This window comes from Callithrix jacchus, chromosome 15 (genome assembly GCF_049354715.1).
Source record: "Callithrix jacchus isolate 240 chromosome 15, calJac240_pri, whole genome shotgun sequence".
NCBI classification, from domain to species: domain Eukaryota; kingdom Metazoa; phylum Chordata; class Mammalia; order Primates; family Cebidae; genus Callithrix; species Callithrix jacchus.
The window spans coordinates 78,110,895-78,129,216 of record NC_133516.1 but is presented as its reverse complement, the minus strand read 5'-3'; the positions used below and the strand labels follow the sequence as shown (position 1 = coordinate 78,129,216).

The 18,322-nt window shown below is 44.1% G+C and overlaps 1 protein-coding gene across 2 annotated transcripts in view; it reads right to left on the bottom strand.

Annotated features, from left to right (window-relative positions):
- MUC13 (mucin 13, cell surface associated) overlaps nucleotides 1-18,322 on the bottom strand; it is a 61,248-nt gene that overhangs the window by 15,950 nt on the left and 26,976 nt on the right. Inside the window, exon 12 of one of the 2 annotated variants that reach the window (XM_002758730.6) lies at nucleotides 16,310-17,644. The exons of the other annotated variant lie outside the window; for it this stretch is intronic. The gene's annotated coding sequence lies outside the window, so the exon portion shown is untranslated. Of the gene's footprint in view, nucleotides 1-16,309; nucleotides 17,645-18,322 lie in introns of those variants that run through there. 2 annotated transcript variants of the gene reach the window in all.

The window sequence follows — 18,322 nt, the reverse complement described above, 5'->3', positions numbered from 1 at the left end:
GCATTCTTTAAGCCTAGGCCCTGTGGAGCAGATCCTCTGTGTGTCACTTTCCTTACTCCAACTATGGTGTTTTACAAACTGTTGAAATATTAGTTTGATCTGTCTCAGACTCAGACACAATACAGACCACCACTTACCTAAACTGCACCTGGAAACTTTCTGCGGTCAAACCTGCCCCTGCTTCCATTCTTACTGATATTTGCATCCAATAGTACTGAATATTAAATACATTTAATAAAGAGATCTTCCAAACAGGCTTTGTGTGGGCAACAAGGCTGTTTTATTTCTCACTTGGGTGCAAGTGGGCCGAATCCAAGAAAGGACAGGCGAAGGGGGTAAGGTGGGAATTGGCTTTATAGGTTGGGGTAGTTTTTTGGGGGGGCAGAGGTGTTGCAGAGTAAGATCAGTTACAGTGGTGGGGGGTAGGGGCAAGGAGTATACATGACCACAAATTCAGTTACAATGGCGGGTGGGGATGAGGCAGAAGAGTAGGTAAGATGGCAGGATGGGTGAGAGGTATTCACATTATCATAAGAACAGTTAAGATGGCAGGGTTGGGTGAAGGGCTTGTCCCGGGAAGCTCCCCTGGGAGATCAGGGACAATGGCGAACTGCAGGCAGTGGGTGGAAGACAATCAGCTGATCAGCGGAGGCAGGAAGGGCTTCAGACTTTCAGGCTCCAGGCTTGCATATGGAGACCTGACACTTACGAGTCCCGCTCCTATACTATCTGGTGGTTCCCTGAGCCCCTTACTTGCCCAGACCTGCCATGAGCTCTAAATCCTGAGTGATCCAGCCTCCAATATCTTAAAACTGGTTTGGAGATGCCTTTTCTAACACATCTGAGCTTTTACTTTCTGGTTTATGCCTTTTTTCTTATCTCCTCCTCCCCCTCCTCCTCCTCCTCCTCCCCCTCCCCCTCCTCCTCCTCCTTCTCCTCCTCCTCCTCCTCCTCCTCTTCTTCGTCTCCTTCTCCTCCTCCTCCTCCTCCTCCTCCTCTTCTTCTTCATCTTCTTCTTTTTTAATTAAGCTGGAGAGTGGAGATGCCCTTCAAATGCTTAGACTTTCTCTATTTATTAAATTCACCAGGCACTGATTGCTCACCTCAAGGCAAAACATCCCCACAGCCACTGGAACAGTTTCCTTTGTGGCTACTTCTGGAACATTCCATGTCTGATCACTGCTAAGCTTCTGGACTCCAAGGAGGCTACTGGTTTTGGATCAGTTTGACTATGGGTTTGAGCATGAATAACTCAGAGAAATTTTATGTTTGTTATTGTTAGTCTTAAAATATGATGAGTTCAAGAATTAAATATAGACTTATCATATGATCCAACAACTCCAGCTCTGGGTATATACACCAAAAAAGTGAAAGCAGGGACTCAAACAGATATCTGTACGCAGGGGTTCATAGCAGCATTATTCACAATAGCTAAAAGGTGGAAACTACCCAACTGTCCATCAACTGATGAAAAAAGAAAAGGCATCTCCAAACCAGTTTTAAGATATTGGAGGCTGGATCACTCAGGATTTAGAGCTTATGGCAGGTCTGGGCAAGTAAGGGGCTCAGGGAACCACCAGGTAGTATAGGAGCGGGACTCGTAAGTGTCAGGTCTCCATATGCCATATGTAGTAGATAATACAATGGACTGTTATCGGCCTTATAAAGGAATAAAGCCTTTTGCAGTGGCTTATGCCTGTAATCTCAGAGCTTTGGGAGGCAGGGACAGGATGATTGCTGGAGGCCAGGAGTTTGAGACTGGCCTGAGCAACATAGGGAGACTGAGGAGGGAGAATCACTTGAGTCCTAGAGTTGGAGCGCTATACCTGGAGGTTAAAGTGAGATATGCAACAGAGTGACACCCTGTCTCAAAAAAAAAAAAAAAAAAAGGAAAGGAGAGGAAATTCTGACATTCTGACATGCAGCTGGGAGCAGTGGCTCACGCCTGTAATCCCAACACTTGGGATTACAGACTGAGACAGGAGGATTGCTTGAGCCCAGGGTTTGAGACCTGCCTGGGCAACATGGTGAAACCCCATCTCTACAAAAAATACAAAAATTGGCTGGGCTTAGTGGCTCGCACCTGTAATCTCAGTACTCTGGGAGGTAGAGGTGGGCAAATCATGAGGTCAGGAGTTCGAGACCAGCCTGGCCAACACGGCAAAACCCCATCTCTACTAAAAACACAAAAACAATTAGCTGGGAGTGGTGGCACATGCCACCACACTGGGACTATGAGTAACTGGCATAGTCCCAATTACTCAGGAGGCTGAGGCAAGAGAATCTCTTAAACCCGGGAGGCAGAGGGCGCAGTGAGCCAAGACCACACCATTGCACTCCAGTTTGGGGAACAGAGTGAGACTTTGTCTCAAAAAAAAAAAATTAGCTGGGTGTGGTGACATGCCTATAGTCCCAGCTACTTGGGAGGCTGAGGTTGGATCACCTGAGCCTGGGGAAGTTGAGAGGCTGCCATGAGCCATGATTGTACTACTGCACTCCAGCTTGGGAGAGAGAGTGAGGCCCTGTCTCAAAAAAAAAGAAAAGAAAAAGAAGGAAGGAAGGGAGGGAGGGAAGGAGGGAAAGAAATTCTGTTATACTACAGACAAATCTTGAAAACATGCTAAGCGAAATAGGCCTTGTAGAAAATGACAAAATACTGTACGATTCCGCTTATATGAAGTATATAGAATATAAAATTCAGAGACAGAAAGTAGAATAGAGATTACCAGGCCCTAGAGAGAAGAGAATTGAAACTATTAATTAAATTAATATGTAAATACTTTCAGTTTGGTCTCAATCAAACTCCAAACCTCAAGTGATCTGCCTGCCTCAGCCTCCCGAAATGCTGGGGTTACAGCAGTGAGCCACCATGCCCTGCCTCAGGTTGGGATAATGGAAAAGTTGAGGAAATAGATGATAGTAAGAACTGTAAAACACGGTGAATGTACTTAATGCCACTGAATGGTAAACTTAAAAGTGGTTAAAATGAGTCAGGTATGGTGGTTCATGCCTATAATCCCCAGGTGGGTGGATTGTTTGAGCCCAGGAGTTCGAGACCAGCCTGGGCAACATGGTGAAATCCCATCCCTATTAAAAAAAAAAAAAAGTTAGCATTGTGGCTTGTGCCTGTAGTCCCAGCTACTCAGGAGGCTGAGGTGGGAGGATTGCTTGAGCCCAGGAGGTCAAGGCTGCAGTGAGCCATGACTGTGCCATTATACTCCAGCCTGGGTGACAGAGGGAGACTGTATCCAAAAAAAAAACAAAACAAAGTTAAAATAACAAATTTTATGTTATGTCTATTTTACCTATAAAAACAAACAAAACTTTTTTTTTTTTTTTTTTTGAGACGGAGTTTCACTGTTGTTACCCAGACTGGAGTGCAATGGTGCGATCTTGGCTCACCACAACCTCCGCCTCCTGGGTTCAGGCAATTCTGCCTCAGCCTCCCGCGTAGCTGGGACTATAGGCGCGTGCCACCATGCCCAGCTAATTTTTGTATTTTTAGTAGAGACGGGGTTTCACCATGTTGACCAGGATGGTCTCGATCTCTTGACCTCGTGATCCACCCGCCTCGGCCTCCCAAAGTGCTGGGATTTTAGGCATGAGCCACTGCGCCCAGCCAAACAAAACTTAAAAATCAGATTTGTTAAGTTTCCTGTTTGACGATTCAGATTTTCCCGCTCCCAAAATGACTTGTTATATTGGACAATTCAATTTATAATCCAGGTCAGAAATATTATAGTAACACATGCCTGTAATTTAGCATGCAGGAAGAAAAAGAGTTCAGGGGCAGAAAAACAACTATTCTACAAGTATACTCCTTAGTTTAGATAAGACACTTAATTTGCTCTGCTTTTAGTAGTTATGCCTCGGATTTGTCACACTGCAAGAAATGACTAACTCTGGTGACAGAGTATTACAAAGTTCTTTTGTAGAAATTGATAGGTCTATGACACATGTATATAATTTTCTTTAATATTAAGAATAACTTTTTAGGCTGGGCACAATAGTGGCTCATGCCTGTAATCCCAGCACTTTGGGAGGCCAAGTCAGGATCACCTGATGTCAGGAGTTCAAGATCAGCCTAGCCAACATGGCAAAACCCCATGTCTACTAAAAATACAAAAATCAACTGGATGTGGTGGCGTGCTCCTCAGGAGGCTGAGGTACCATAATTGCTTGAACTTAGGAGATGAAGGTTGCAGTGAGCCAAGATCGCGCCTCTACACTCCAGCCTGGACAACAGAGTGAGACTTTGTCTAATAAAATAAAATGAAAATGATTAACTTTTTATTTGAAAAATACCCAATTATATTTCTTTTTGTGGGAAATTGCTCTGCCCTAAGTTTTTCTTTCCCTGTGCACCATGAGGGTCCTCATTAGGAAAAATTAATCCCTGTGCCAGCTCTGAGAGTTCACAGCCAATACAGGACTACTGAGGGCAGACCCAAAGATGACATCTAGCTGATGGATGAAAACAGGAGACAAGCATACGACAAGCCCGGGAGCAAACTGTGTTCCCTGTTAGTGAAAATAGCCTATTATGGTAATGGCATATAGTAGATCTCAGTAATTTTTGTTTGATGGCTTATTTTTAGGTTCAGCGTGTGCATAGTGATCATTGCCAAGTTTGAGGGGAGTGGAGTTTCACGTCAAGAAACAGAATAACAAACAAGTCTTGACAGAAATTTTCAACATAGGGATAGGTGTTTCTGTTCAGTGTTGCTGCTTTTAATGTGCAAATGTAGCTTAAGTCACAGGAATGTCGTATTTCTCTGAAGCTGTTAAGATGCACACACAAACATTTAATTACGAATTCTGAAAATACTCATTATTACGTCTTTCTGAGGGCAACTTTTCAAACGTTAATTTTGAAAATGATTTTTAATTATATATTTTAGATGAAATAGACATTTTCCAGCTTTCGTGAACTATGTTAAAACAAATCCATTAATGAAATTAAAGTTGTGTAACAAGCCCATTCAAAAGTGGGCAAAGGATATGAACAGACACTTTACGAAAGAAGACATATATGAGGCCAACAATCATATGAAAAAATGCTCATCGTCACTGGTCATCAGAGAGATGCAAATCAAAACCACATTGAGATACCATCTCACACCAGTTAGAATGGCGATCATTAAAAAATCTGGAGACAACAAGATGCTGGAGAGGATGTGGAGAAAAAGGAACACTTTTACACTGTTGGTGGGAGTGTAAATTAGTTCAACCATTGTGGAAGACAGTGTGGCGATTCCTCAAGGCCTTAGAAATAGAAAGTCCATTTGACCCAGCAATCTCATTACTGGGTATATATCCAAAAGACTATAAATCATTCTACTATAAGGACACATGTACACGAATGTTCATTGCAGCACTGTTTACAATAGCAAAGACCTGGAATCAACCCAAATGCCCACTGATAATAGACTGGATTGGAAAAATGTGGCACATATACACCATGGAATATTATGCAGCAATCAGAAATGATGAGTTTGTGTCGTTTGTAGGGACATGGATGAATCTGGAGAACGTCATCCTCAGCAAACTGACACAAGAACAGAAAATGAAACACCGCATATTCTCACTCATAGGCGGGTGATGAAAAATGAAAACACATGGACACAGAAAGGGGAGTACTAAACACTTGGGTCTATTGGGGGGAAAGGGGGAGGGCCAGTGGGAGGGGGAGGTGGGGAGGGATAGCCTGGGGAGAAATGCCAAATGTGGGTGAAGGGGAGAAGAAAAGCAAAGCACACTGCCATGTGTGTACCTACGCAACTGTCTTGCATGCTCTGCTCATGTACCCCAAAACCTAAAATCCAATAAAAAATTAAAAATAAATAAATAAATAAAATAAACAAAAGAGAGAAAAATAAAAAAAAAAGAAATTAAAGTTGTGATATCTTTCAATTAAATCTGCCATGCTTATTTTCTTTTTCTTTTTCTTTTTTCCCCCATATAGGATATTGCTTATCTAAAATTTTCTTTAAAATTGTCAGTAGAGCTTAGACCTGGAGGAAACTCTCCTGGATTCTCTCTCTAAATGCCCGCTTCCCACTGGAGCAAAGCAATCACAATGCGTTCCTCTTTTTCTAGAAGTTTTCTCACATCATCTAAAGGGCATAGATTCCTTTCCAGTTATTTCAGTAAAAAGTAGAATGAATGAACACAAATACACATAAACACACACTATATTTTAAACCAGTCATGTTTAGAGACTTCTTAAGTAGATGCCAGGAATAAAGGAGTGGGCAGGAGATGGAGAAGGGACACAGAACAGATATGGTCTACACCAGGGGTGTCCAATCTTTTGGCTTCCCTGGGCCAACTGAAAGGAGAAGTCTTGGGCCACACATAAAATACACTAACACAAGGCTGGGCGCGGTGGCTCACGCCTGTAATCCCAGCACTTTGGGAGGCCGAGGCGGGTGGCTCACGAGGTCAAGGGATCGAGACCATCCTGGTCAACATGGTGAAACCCCGTCTCTACTAAAAATACAAAAAAATTAGCTGGGGATGGTGGCGCATGCCTGTAATCCCAGCCCATCAGGAGGCTGAGGCAGGAGAATTGCCTGAACCCAGGAGGCGGAGGTTGCGGTGAGCCGGGATCGCGCCATTGCACTCCAGCCTGGGTAACAAGAGTGAAACTCCGTCTCAAAAAAAAAAAAAATACACTAACACAAACGATAGCTGATGAGCTTTAAAAAAGAATTCCTCCCAAAATCTTATAATGTTTTAAGAAAGTTTACGAATTTTTGCTGCGCCACATTCAAAGCCATCCTAGGGCCTGCAGCCCATGGGCCACATGAACAAGCTTAGTCTACACAGATGTGACTTTGGGAAAAATGCTATAGGAGTGGAGTGATAAGACAGAGGGCCCAGAATATCACAGCTCCAGGCAAGGACAGAGATGCCTGAAGATGGAAGAACCAGCATATGGGAACACTCTTGGAAGCTGAGCCAGCATTCTTCCTTGGCCACCCTGGCACCAGTTTCTTGGAACTCCTTTTTTTTGAGACAGGGTCTCACTCTGTTGCCCAGGTTGAAGTGCAGTGGCACCATCATAGCTCACTGCAGCCTCAACCTCGTGGGCTCCAGCAATCCTCCCGCCTTAGCCTCCCAAGTAGTTAGGCCCATGTGTGTGCCACCACACTAGACTAATTATTTTATTTTTTGTAGAGACAGGGTCCCCCTATGTTGCTCATGCTGGTCTTGAACTCCTGGGCTCAAGCAATCCTCCTGCCCCTGGCTTCCCAAAGTGCTGGGATTACAGGTGTGAACCATCAGTCCTCTTGCCTTTACCTTGTCTTAGGTATACTAGTAGCCTTTAAAACAGTGCTTAGCTAGCAGTTCAGCAGCCTTTCAAAAGATAGGACAAGCTTCTGGACCCCTACCCTTCTTGGGGTGTCATGTTTGGGACTGGGGTGGGAAATGGAGGCTGAGCAGCTGCTCAAGGACCAGGTACATAAGAAGCCATGGCTCAGTCATCAGCAACCAGCCCAGGACCCAGCTTTCACCTGTTTGCAGCAGCTGATGCCCCTTTTGTAGAATACAGCCCCTCATATTCAATTGCTAGTTGGAGGAAAATGAGAAATCTGGGCCCAGGATCAGAATTGAGTTCCAGTCCTCAATGCCATCAACTAGGTGAGCAACCGTGCAACTGTCTGCCGCCCTCTGGACCTCAGTTTGCTCATCTGGAAAGCAAAGGGCCTGGTCCCTGCCAGAGGGACCTCTATAATTACCACTTGTAAAGTCAAATGTGTTCTGCACTTGGCAGCAGGGTCTAGTTTACATAACCTGATCTACCAACTAAAAATTGTTCTACAGAAAGCCACTACTCTTACATAGAGGATGTAATGCCTGCTTGAACATGTTCTTTATGTGGGCCTGTCTTGTGGATGGACTCTGAAAATGATCACCTCTCCTCTTTAAAGGATGTCCCAAGAGGCCTCTCTCAGCTTCCTAGCTAAAACACTCCAATTATTTAATCATCGATCAGCAAATACTTCATTCCTTATAACCCAAGACTCTTGGATAGTTTCCTCTTCTCCCAGACTCAGTGGAGGTTGATCATTGTCCCCTCCAACATTTCAGAAACCATAAAATAAAACATGATGCCTGCAAAGCTCACTAGGGTTCTTCTTATGTTAGACTATACAGACTTTTGAGCCTTCCAGAAACCAAACTTGGCTTTAGTCACCTCAAAAAGGGGGCTGAGTGTGGCAGCTCACTGCTGTAATCCCAGCATTCTGGGAGGCCAAGGCAGGAGGATCGCTTGAGACCAAGAGCTTGAGACCAGCCTGGGCAATATAGAGAAAGCTGATCTCTACAAAACATAAACATTTAGCCAGGCACAGTGATGGTAAGCATGTTGTCCCAGCTACTTGAGAGGCTTAAGCCCAGGAGTTCAAGGTTATAGTGAGCTATGATTAGACCACTGTACTCCATCCTGGGACACAGAGTGAGAACTTGTCTTTTAGAAAAACAAAGGAAGAAGGAGAAGGGAGAAGAAGGGAAAAGGAGAAGCAGCAGCAGCTGGGCATGCATGTGGCTCATGGCTGTTATTCCAACACTCTGGGAAGCAAAGGTGGGAGGATCGGGAGGATCACTTGAGCCCAGGAGTTTGAGACCAGCCTGGGCAACATGGTGAGATCTTGTCTTTACAAATGAAAAAAGAAAAACAAAATTTTTAAAAAGAAAAAGGAGATAGTACGTATACCAGTTATATTTGAAAGACAAGTATACTGAAGTAGACCAGGAATCAGATTGAACAACTCACAAGGCCATTCACAGCCTGGCCCCTACTCCCACTGTCACAGACAGATACATTCTTACCTTTGCAGATTGTGTTTCTTCCCCCGAATGCCCTATCCCTGATCTTTTCTGACTGGTAAACTCTTACTCATCTTTTGATACCCAGCTCAAATGTTGCTTCCGTTGTGAAGCCTTCCAGAACGACTGTTGACAGAATGTTTTCCTCCATGTTCTTCTTGTTTGTTTTTGTTGTTGTTGTTTTGGAGAGAGAGGTGAGGTCTTGCTATGTTGCCCAGGCTGGTCAACATAGTATGTTGCCCAAGCTTCTGGGCTCTAGTAATCCTCCCCGTTTGCCCTTCCAAAGTATTGGGATGACAGATATGAGCCACCACAGCTGGCTTCCTGCATGTTCTTAGAGAACTTGGTCCTTGCCTCCATTGGAAGAGTTGAGGTTGAAGTTATTTGCTTATGGAATTAATCTCTGACTTATTATTCAACTCCCTGAGAGTAGGCTCATGCCTGTAATCCCAGCACTTTGGGTGGCTCTGAGGCAGGAGGATTGCTTGAGCTCAGGAATTCAAGACCAGTCTAGACAACATAGCAAGAGCCCGTCTCTACAAATAAAAAAAATAAAAAAAAAATTAAACATTTGTAGAATGATGCATTTATTCAACAAGCATTTATTGAGTGTATGCCATGTGTCAAATACTGTTCCAGGGTTAGAGGTAAATAATGGTGTTTATGCTGGACCTCAAAGGATGAGGAAATTTTGTGAGGTGAAGTAAGGGAGAGAAACAGAGACTAGATAGCAGTTCACAAAGTGCTACCGTCCTGGACAAGCAGCTCTTCTCTATTTCCCTGCCTCCCTTGGGGTGTTGGGTGTGGTTTTGTGACAAGTCTAAGCCAACGTGATGTGGGGAGAAATGAGGTGCGGTAACACCAGACTTGATTCATAAAAACATCTCTCTTGCAAAATCCTCCATGCTCTTTAGCTTTGTACTGGATTTATGCAGAGAAGTAATGGCCTTGAAAACAAAACAGGAAGGACCAGAATCACCACTTTAAGCGGGCAGGGGCAGGGGGCTTACCAGGAAGACACATGAGCAATAATAGATGTGGCTTGATTAGAATATTCAGGTGGGGTCCATTGTCCAAATACCTATTTGCACTGACACTTTGAGGTTTGGTTGTTGTTGTTATTATTATTATTGTTCGTGTTTAACTTGAGATTGGATAACAGCAACAAAAAATGATTAGTTAAAAATAACAGATGCTCTATTATGGAATGAGACTTATGCACCATTTAGAGGACATTTTATAAGTTAATTCTTTTCATTAAGAAAATGACAGTACTTTTGGAGGTTGAAACAGGAAGATCACCTGAAGCCAGGAGTTTGAGACCAGCCTGGTCAACACAGTGAAACCCCATGTCAAAAAAGAAAAGAAAGAAAAAAGGAAGGAAATGGTAAAGACCCCCTTCTCAGGGCTGGCTAAGAGATGCTTTCTCTTGGCCCTAACTCTATTTATTTGCTTTCATATTCCAGGACATGTTTTGCTCTAGGATGCTACTTCATTGAAATAGGGACTTAACTTTTACATTAATGGCTTTCTACATAGCAAAGAAATAAAACAGAGGATTTTCTGTTGAGGGCTTTCTACATACCAAAGAAATAAAACCTCTGTTTTATTTAAAAACAGTTTAAATAAAAACAGTTTTATTTCTTTCTCTGCACAGAAAGTTCAGGTGCAGCAAATGGGCTAGCTGTCCAGTGGGGATTCATTTTTGACTTGGACCCAGTCAGGAGGCTATTGTTTCCACCAAAAGGAAAGAAGCCTCCAAGAGTCCTCCCATCACCGCCTAAGGGCAGAACACCACAGCTGATTAGAGAATGGAGAGCCTTCACACTAGAGAGAAAAGCTGGAGGTCCGCCAAACAAAGAGAAAGCCATATCTGGGGTAATGAGAAGCAGGCCAGATGTGGTGACTCACACCTAGAATTCAAGAACTTAGGGAGGCCTAGGTAGGAGGGTCACTTGAGTCCAGGACTCGCAACCAGCCTGAGCAGCATAGTGACACTTCATTACCCCCAAAATTTTTTTTTTTTTTTGAGACGGAGTTTCGCTGTTGTTACCCAGACTGGAGTGCAGTGGCACGATCTCAGCTCACTGCAACCTCCACCTCCTGGGTTTAAGCAATTCTCCTGCCTCAGCCTCCTGAGTAGCTGGGACTGCAGGCACGCACCACCATGCCCAGTTAATTTTTGTATTTTTAGTAGAGACGGGGTTTCACCATGTTGACCAGGATGGTCTCGATCTCTTGACCTCGTGATCCACCCGCCTTGGCCTTCCAAAGTGCTGGGATATAGGCGTGAGCCACCGTGCCCGGCTACCCCAAAATATTTTAAAAATTAGCTGGGTGTGGTGGCGAGCACCTGTGGTCCCACTATCAGGAGGCTGAGATGGGAGGGTCGCTTGAGCCCAGGAGCTCAGGGCTGCAGTGAGCCATGATCATGCCACTGCACTCCAGCCTGGGCAGCAGAGCAAGATCCTGTCTCAAAAAAAAAAAAAAAAAGTGAGAAACTGCAGGCATGTTGCAGGTAATTTTAGATGAGTTACTTTACTGAAGAGAATATGAAGATACTTAATGGAATTTGAACAGTGACATAAGTAAAGAATTTTGCACTTTCAGTAATAAAGGCCCATTAACCTGTGAGCTCCAGGATGATGAAGCCTTTGTTTCAACCACCACTCTATTTGCATCAGGCATGAGGTCCTGGTAAATACAGAACACTCTCAGCTTCAAATACATGTCACATTGTCCCTACTAACTATTGAAATATACTACCTCTGTTAATATTTTAACATTAAATGACAGAGAGGTGGGCAATGGAGTCGGACTACCTGGGCTCAAGTCCTGGCTGTGTCACTTCCTAGTTGTGTGACTGCAGACTAGTTACTCGCCTCTATTTCCCCTAATATTGAACAAGCATCAAAATAGTACCTACTTCACAATTATCGTGAGAATTAAAGGGGTCGATATGTGTGAGGCACAAGAATTATGTCTGGCATATACGGAGTGTTTCATAATATATTAAATATTGTTATTGTTGCTGGTTTTCAAATTGGTTCTGTCATCTGGAAGTAGCAGAGACTTTCCTTATTGGCCCACATGTCATGACTGTGGGCTCAGGAAAAAGTTACCAGACCTACAGAAAGTATGAGGCCTTTGATGGTTTGCCCCAGGCTTCCGTCTTTGAATAAGAGAACCACATTTCACAGCCCTGAGGTTGAGAAGAACACCCATACGCCTTCCAGGGCTCTCTCCAACCTCCTCTCTAGCCTTGCTCTTTGTACTGTGGATTGTCAATTAACGGCAAACTGGAATTCCTGGAAAGTCTCAGGGAAAATCCTGGCAGATCTTGCTCACCTCACCTCCCATGGGTGGCATTTAGTATTTTATTTAACTGAAGAATTTTTCAATGAAAATGGATTTATCTCCTTTTTTATTTTGTACAATTGCCACTAAATAAAATGCTGATTTCTCTGAACAATTGTATGAAATTTTATGCACCATTAATATGACATTAACATTATTTATGGTTAAGAGCAATAAAGAGGACAATATATGATCTCTAATGATTCAGTAAAAATGATGCAAATATCTCAACAAGAGTGAACAGCGTAACATTCACGTTTCCCCAGCAAAAGAACAAGGAATAAAGAGACCAAGGAAACGTCCAAGGAACTTATTTAGAAATGGTGCATTAAAAGTTAATGATTTCAGTGCCAAGCTTGGTGACTCACACCTGTAATACCAGCACTTTGGGAGGCCAAGGCGGTTGAATCACTAGAGCTCAGGAGTTTGAGACCAGCCTGGTCAACAGAGTTAAACGCGCCTCTACTAAAAATACAAAATTAGCTGGGTGTGGTGGTGCATGTCTGTAATCCCAGCTATTGGGGAGGCTAAGGCAGGAGAATCGCTTGAACTTGGGAAGCAGAGGTTGCAGTGAGGTGAGATCGCGCCACTGCACTCCAACCTGGGCGAGACTCTGTCTCAATAAGAAAAAAATAATAAAATTTAATGATTTTCAAACCAGAGAGGCACTGCCAGAAGTTGAGTTTTCCGCAAGCCATAGGAGACAGTGCCATCTACTGGCCCTGAGATTTGCCCATCTGTAGAAAGGCACAGGAGGACGGAGTAGGTCTGGGGGCAAAATGGCACAAAAAGGTTCAGTCTCAAGCGGTTTTGGCGTTGACACAATCTGGATGCCTTATCACCTTCTCCATTAAGAGACTTGGAGCTCACTGAGGCTTCTTGTCCACAGTGGACTCTTAGTTTCTAGACTCTCAGGGGAAGGAATGGGAAATGATGTGATGTGATCTCAACTTGGGGACCTGAAGCAGTGGTTCTCAAACTCCACTGCACATTAGAAGCACCTAGAAGCACGGGGAGCTGGAATCCTAGCTACTCAGGAGGCTGAGGGGGGAGGATGGCTTGAGCCCAGGAGTTAGAGACTGCAGTGAGCCATGATCACGGCACTGAACTTCAGCTTGGGTGGCAGAAGGAGACACTATCCCCTCTTCCCCCCAAAAATGCAGATAGGAGTTTAAATACTCCTGAGGCTCAGGTCTGCCCTAGACTGATGAAGTGCTCTGGAATGGGACCCAGGCATCAGTAACTAAACTCCTCAGGGGGTCCCAATGTGCAGCTAAGACCTCATGCTGTCAGGGCAGGGAGGGCATCCTGTGCTCTTTCACCCAAAGCCGACTTCAGAGGACTTTCAGTCTAATACAGAGAGCCAGCAGTGTCACATGCGCATTGTCTCCTGCTGTCTTAAGGTTATGCCTAAAAGGTGCCACCCTCAAGGTTGGAGATAGCTCTACATATTGTTCACTTCCCACTCAAGAAAAAAACAGCTTTGTGAACATGTAGTTGACATACAACAAACTACATTTATAAAGTGTACAATTGGACAATGTTTGACATATGTGTACACTTGTGAAACCAGTGCCACAATCAAGATAATGAACATATTCTTCAAGGTTGAGCTGCAGGAGTGCTGTTTTACACTCCCATTTCACAATTATTTAATACGTGTTCTATGCCGGACATTGGGCTGGGTGAGAAGAAACCATACACAACCACTTCCCTGGGGGAACTCATTACAGGACCAGTTGGGACACGAAGGGGGCAATTCTACTTGAGAGTGCTGGGGGAAGAAAGGAAGAACTAGGAAAAGCTAGGCTGCTATTAGGAGGTGGGACATTTGGGAAGTTATTAGGTCATGAGAGTAGAGCCCTCATCAATGAGGATTAAATGTCATTGTAAAAGAGACCCCAAAGAGATCTTTTGTCCCTTCCAACATGTGAGGTTATAGTAAAAAGATGGCCATCTATGAGGAAGTGGGTCCTCACCAGACACCAAGTTGGCTGACAAGTTGATCTTGGACTTCCCAGCCTCCAGAACTGTGAGAAATAACTTCTGTTGTTTGTAAGTCATTCAGTCTGTGGTATATTGTAATAGCAGCTTGAACAGATTAGGGCATTAGGCAGTTGAAGGAAATGGGCTTTCCACGTGGAGGGAAAGCATGAACAAAGGAATGGAGGCATCAAAATGTGGTATGTTGGCCAGGCGCAATGGCTCATGTCTGTAATCTCAGCAGTTTGGGGGGCTGAGGCAGGTGGATCACTTGAGCTCATGAATTTGAGACCAGCCTGGCAGCATGGCAAAACCTCGTCTCTACAAAAATACAGAAATTAGCCAGGTGTGGTGGCATGTGCCTATAGTCTCAGCCACTCTGGAGGCTGAGTGGACAGGATGGCTTAAGTCTGGGAGGCAGGGTTTGCAATGAGCCAAGATCACATCACTGCACTCCAGGCTGGGCAATAGAGCCAGACCTTGTCTCAAATAATAACAATAATAATAAAGAGTTAGTAGGTTTAGGAAACAGCAGGTGCAGCCAAAGTGTTAGTGTACCATGGGGAGGGGCATGAGGCAAAGCCAGCACAATCAGCGGCAGTCACTGGATGTCAGGAGCACCATGCCACCAGCAGTCTGACTTTATTCTATGAGCTCTATTTCTCAGTGGAGGACCCCTGAAAGCTTAAGCAAGGGAATGTCACGATCAGATTTGCATCTTACAAAGTTCACTCTGACAGTCCCCCAAGATGGCAGGGCAATCAGTAAGAAAGCCTTTGCAAAGGTACCAGCAAGCAGAAACAAATGAATTATAGGTCATATGGTGCAAGAACCAAAAAGAACTTTTTGAATGCAAATGAAAAAGCCATTTTCATAAATATTATACATATACATGTTTAGGAGATTATTTTTATTCAAACAATAGTAATGGAAGCCTTTGAAGAATGGCCCAGGAAGCCCAGAATTAGGATGGCTCAGGACCTTTGAGAAGCGACAGGAGCTGGCATGCTCTGGTTCAAAGGGGGATTGTGAAGGGGGAAAGGCCTCTTTAGAAATAAGGTTCAAATAGTCTTATGCTAGTACTAAATTCAGAACCATATTTAAATATAAAGGGGGTAACATGCAGGTCAGAAATAAAGTCTGTGATGACAAATTACAGTGATCAGCCAATTTTAAGTTCTGCCTGCACTAACTCTGCTGCTGCTAACTGATTGGTTTATAGCCAATGTCTTTAGCATGGGCATTTCTTGTGTGTCATTCACCATCTAGCCATGAGAATACAAGAATAAACATAAGTTGTATCAGTGAGGATTTTTTGACTGCAAAGAACAGGAAAAAACTACTCAAACTGGCCTTGTAACAGAGGAAAGTCCAGAGGCTTCAGGTATGGTTTGATCAAGGTGCCAGGTCCATTTATCTCTGGTTCTCTCAGCTCTTCTCCTCTCCCTATGTCAGCTTTGTACCCAGCAAAACAGAAGCAGTTCAAGGCCTCACACCCTCAAGCCTGCTTCCCAGAAAAAGAAAGTTTCTCTTTTTCCAAGCTTCCTACCAAAGTTTAGGCTTTATTCTAATTGTATCCATTTATGCCACATGTTCACTTTTAGGTCAGTTACTGTGGCAAGGAGTCATGGGATTTTACTGGTTAGCTTCAACCAATCAGGGCCAACTTCTGTAGCTGGGAGTAGGATCAGCCCCACCCAAAATGCTTGGCTGCTTCATTTAGGGTAGGAGTGGGATGTGCATGGGAGAAGCAAATGTCTACTATGTGTTAGAACGTTACCTTGGTAATCCAATAACCCCTAATAAGGACAGCAGATGTCACTCACTCCCATTTACCGTGTGTCATGTTTGCTATTTAAAATGAGACTAGCTGCTGTGTACGTTATCAAAACCCCCAAATGCAGCCTGGGTAACATAGCAAGACCCTGTCTCTACAAAAAAAGAAAAATTAGCTGGGCATGATAGCACACTCCTGTAGCCCACCTACTTAGGAAGCTGATATGGGAGGATTGTTTGAACCCAGGAGTTTGCGGCTACAGTGAGCCATGTTCACACTATTGCACTCCAGCCTGGGTGACAGAGCAAGACTCTGTCTCAAAAAAAAAAAAGCCCCAGACACAGAAAGGACACCATCTAACGAAGGTACTTTATTGCATTACCATTCATAATTAACAGTCAAGAACAAATAATAACAACAAATAAAATAACTTTTAAGAAGACAAGACATTGGAAATAAAAAAGGACACTAATAACATTTGTAAAAGCTTGTGCTGGATGTGGTTGCCCCATTCTGTGCATGCGTGTGCGTGTGTGCATGTGTGTGTTGGTGGCCACGCTAAGCCTCTGTCACCAGGGAAGGCTGAGGTCCCAATGGCACACACTTTTGCATTTGCATTCAAACAGTTCTTTTTGATTCTTACAAAAACAACCTACACCCTGAGTCTGGACAGCTGGACTCCTCAGCACAAGCTCCCTCTCGCACTCTTGGCCGGAGAGCATGTCTCCAGTTTCAAACTGACATAAGGCTCTTACTCCTGGGCTTTTTGTTTTTACACCTTCTCCCAGCCAGACTTCAGAAGGGCATGATTAGCGGAAGTGCTCCTTTACTGATAGAGGAGGAAGCCATAGGGAGAAGGTGGATCCCAGGTGCCTCCTCTCTAATTCACCTCCAGCCCAGTTTCCTTTCCCTCTCTTCCTTCTACCCGGTCATGTTTTTTTTCTCCTCTCTGTCCTCTCTACCACCTAGTGTTTAAAAAACTGTAGAGTGTACCTCGTAGTGGACATTTCTAGTTCAGGCCTTCTAATTAGCATCAGGAAGTTCCTGGATTCCCACTCACACCTCCTGAAAAAGCTGAGAGATATATCTCTTTCCTGTCTTCTTGGGTGAGGCTAGGTTGCAAGCTCTGGGCAGTTCAAAGGTTGCCAAAATTCCTCCATCGGAGGGATGGAAGCAGTATCCCTATTCTGACTTTTCAGAGAGTAAGCTGTGACCCTTAAAAGATGGTAGGTATCTCTTCTCATCCCCTCGGACCTCCAAGCTGATGCGAAGTCTCCCAGGGGAATGAAGTCACTTAACTCAACAGCAGTGCTCACCCAGGAGCAAGCAATGCTGGGGACCTTTCCCCCAGACAGGAGATGGTTCTTGTTCCCCTACCAGGAAAAAACTGTAAAAAACAACCCTAACCATGGTCTCACTACTCCGGACTGATTGAAAAAAAACCACCGATCTGACAAATGCTAATAGCATCTACTGCATATAATGTCACAGACTCTTATTTAGCAAGCGAGCTGTATTCATTGCAAACATTCACAACTTCCGTTCAGAGAGGCTGGCAGATGTCAGGTGGAAGAAAAACCCTGGCGGCCAGATCTTTGCTGGTGCTCACTTCTCAATCAGTCTTTCTAAACACTCAGAATAATAGCTTGTACAGTGGGTGGGGGCCGCGGTGGGTTCCACATTTTTATGATTCTAGATCGAGAGAGGGAGAGATAATACTCTTAGAAAATACTCTAACAGAAACATATGCGATCATTTAGACCTGTAAATTATTAACATTACTTTTATGAATGTTATTTGTCTTCTTCAGCTCTCCCCTGTATTCTCCCTAGCATTTCTCTCCTCGCGTCTGTTCCATTCCCCATCTCTTCCCAGCCCCCTTTCTCTTCTTCCTTCACCATCTTCCTTCACCATCTTCCTTCTTTCCATCTCAGCCTGTCATTCTTCTTTGAAAAGTCTCTCACAGCCTTCTTCCTTTCAACATTTCATTCAATCACACTAAGCAGTGCCAGCTATGATCAAACCCAGTGGGTACAAGCTATTGTCCTTGAAAGCCCTCCTTAGAGAAATATAGTATTGCCAGCCTAACTAGCCTTATCTCCTTTTTTAAAAAAAGTTTTTTTGGGGGTGGGGGATAGAGATGGGTTCTCCTTACTTGCCCAGGCTGGTCTTGAACTCGGGCTCAAACTATTCTCCAGCCTGTCTCCCAAAATGCTAGGATTATGGGGATGAGCCAATAAGCCAATCCCATTTTATGTCTTTAGAAATGGATTGAGGCCCAGTGCTGTGGCTCATGCCTGTAATCCCAGCACTTTGGGAGGACGAGGTGGGAGGATTACTTGAGCTCAGGAATTTGAGACCAGCCTAGGC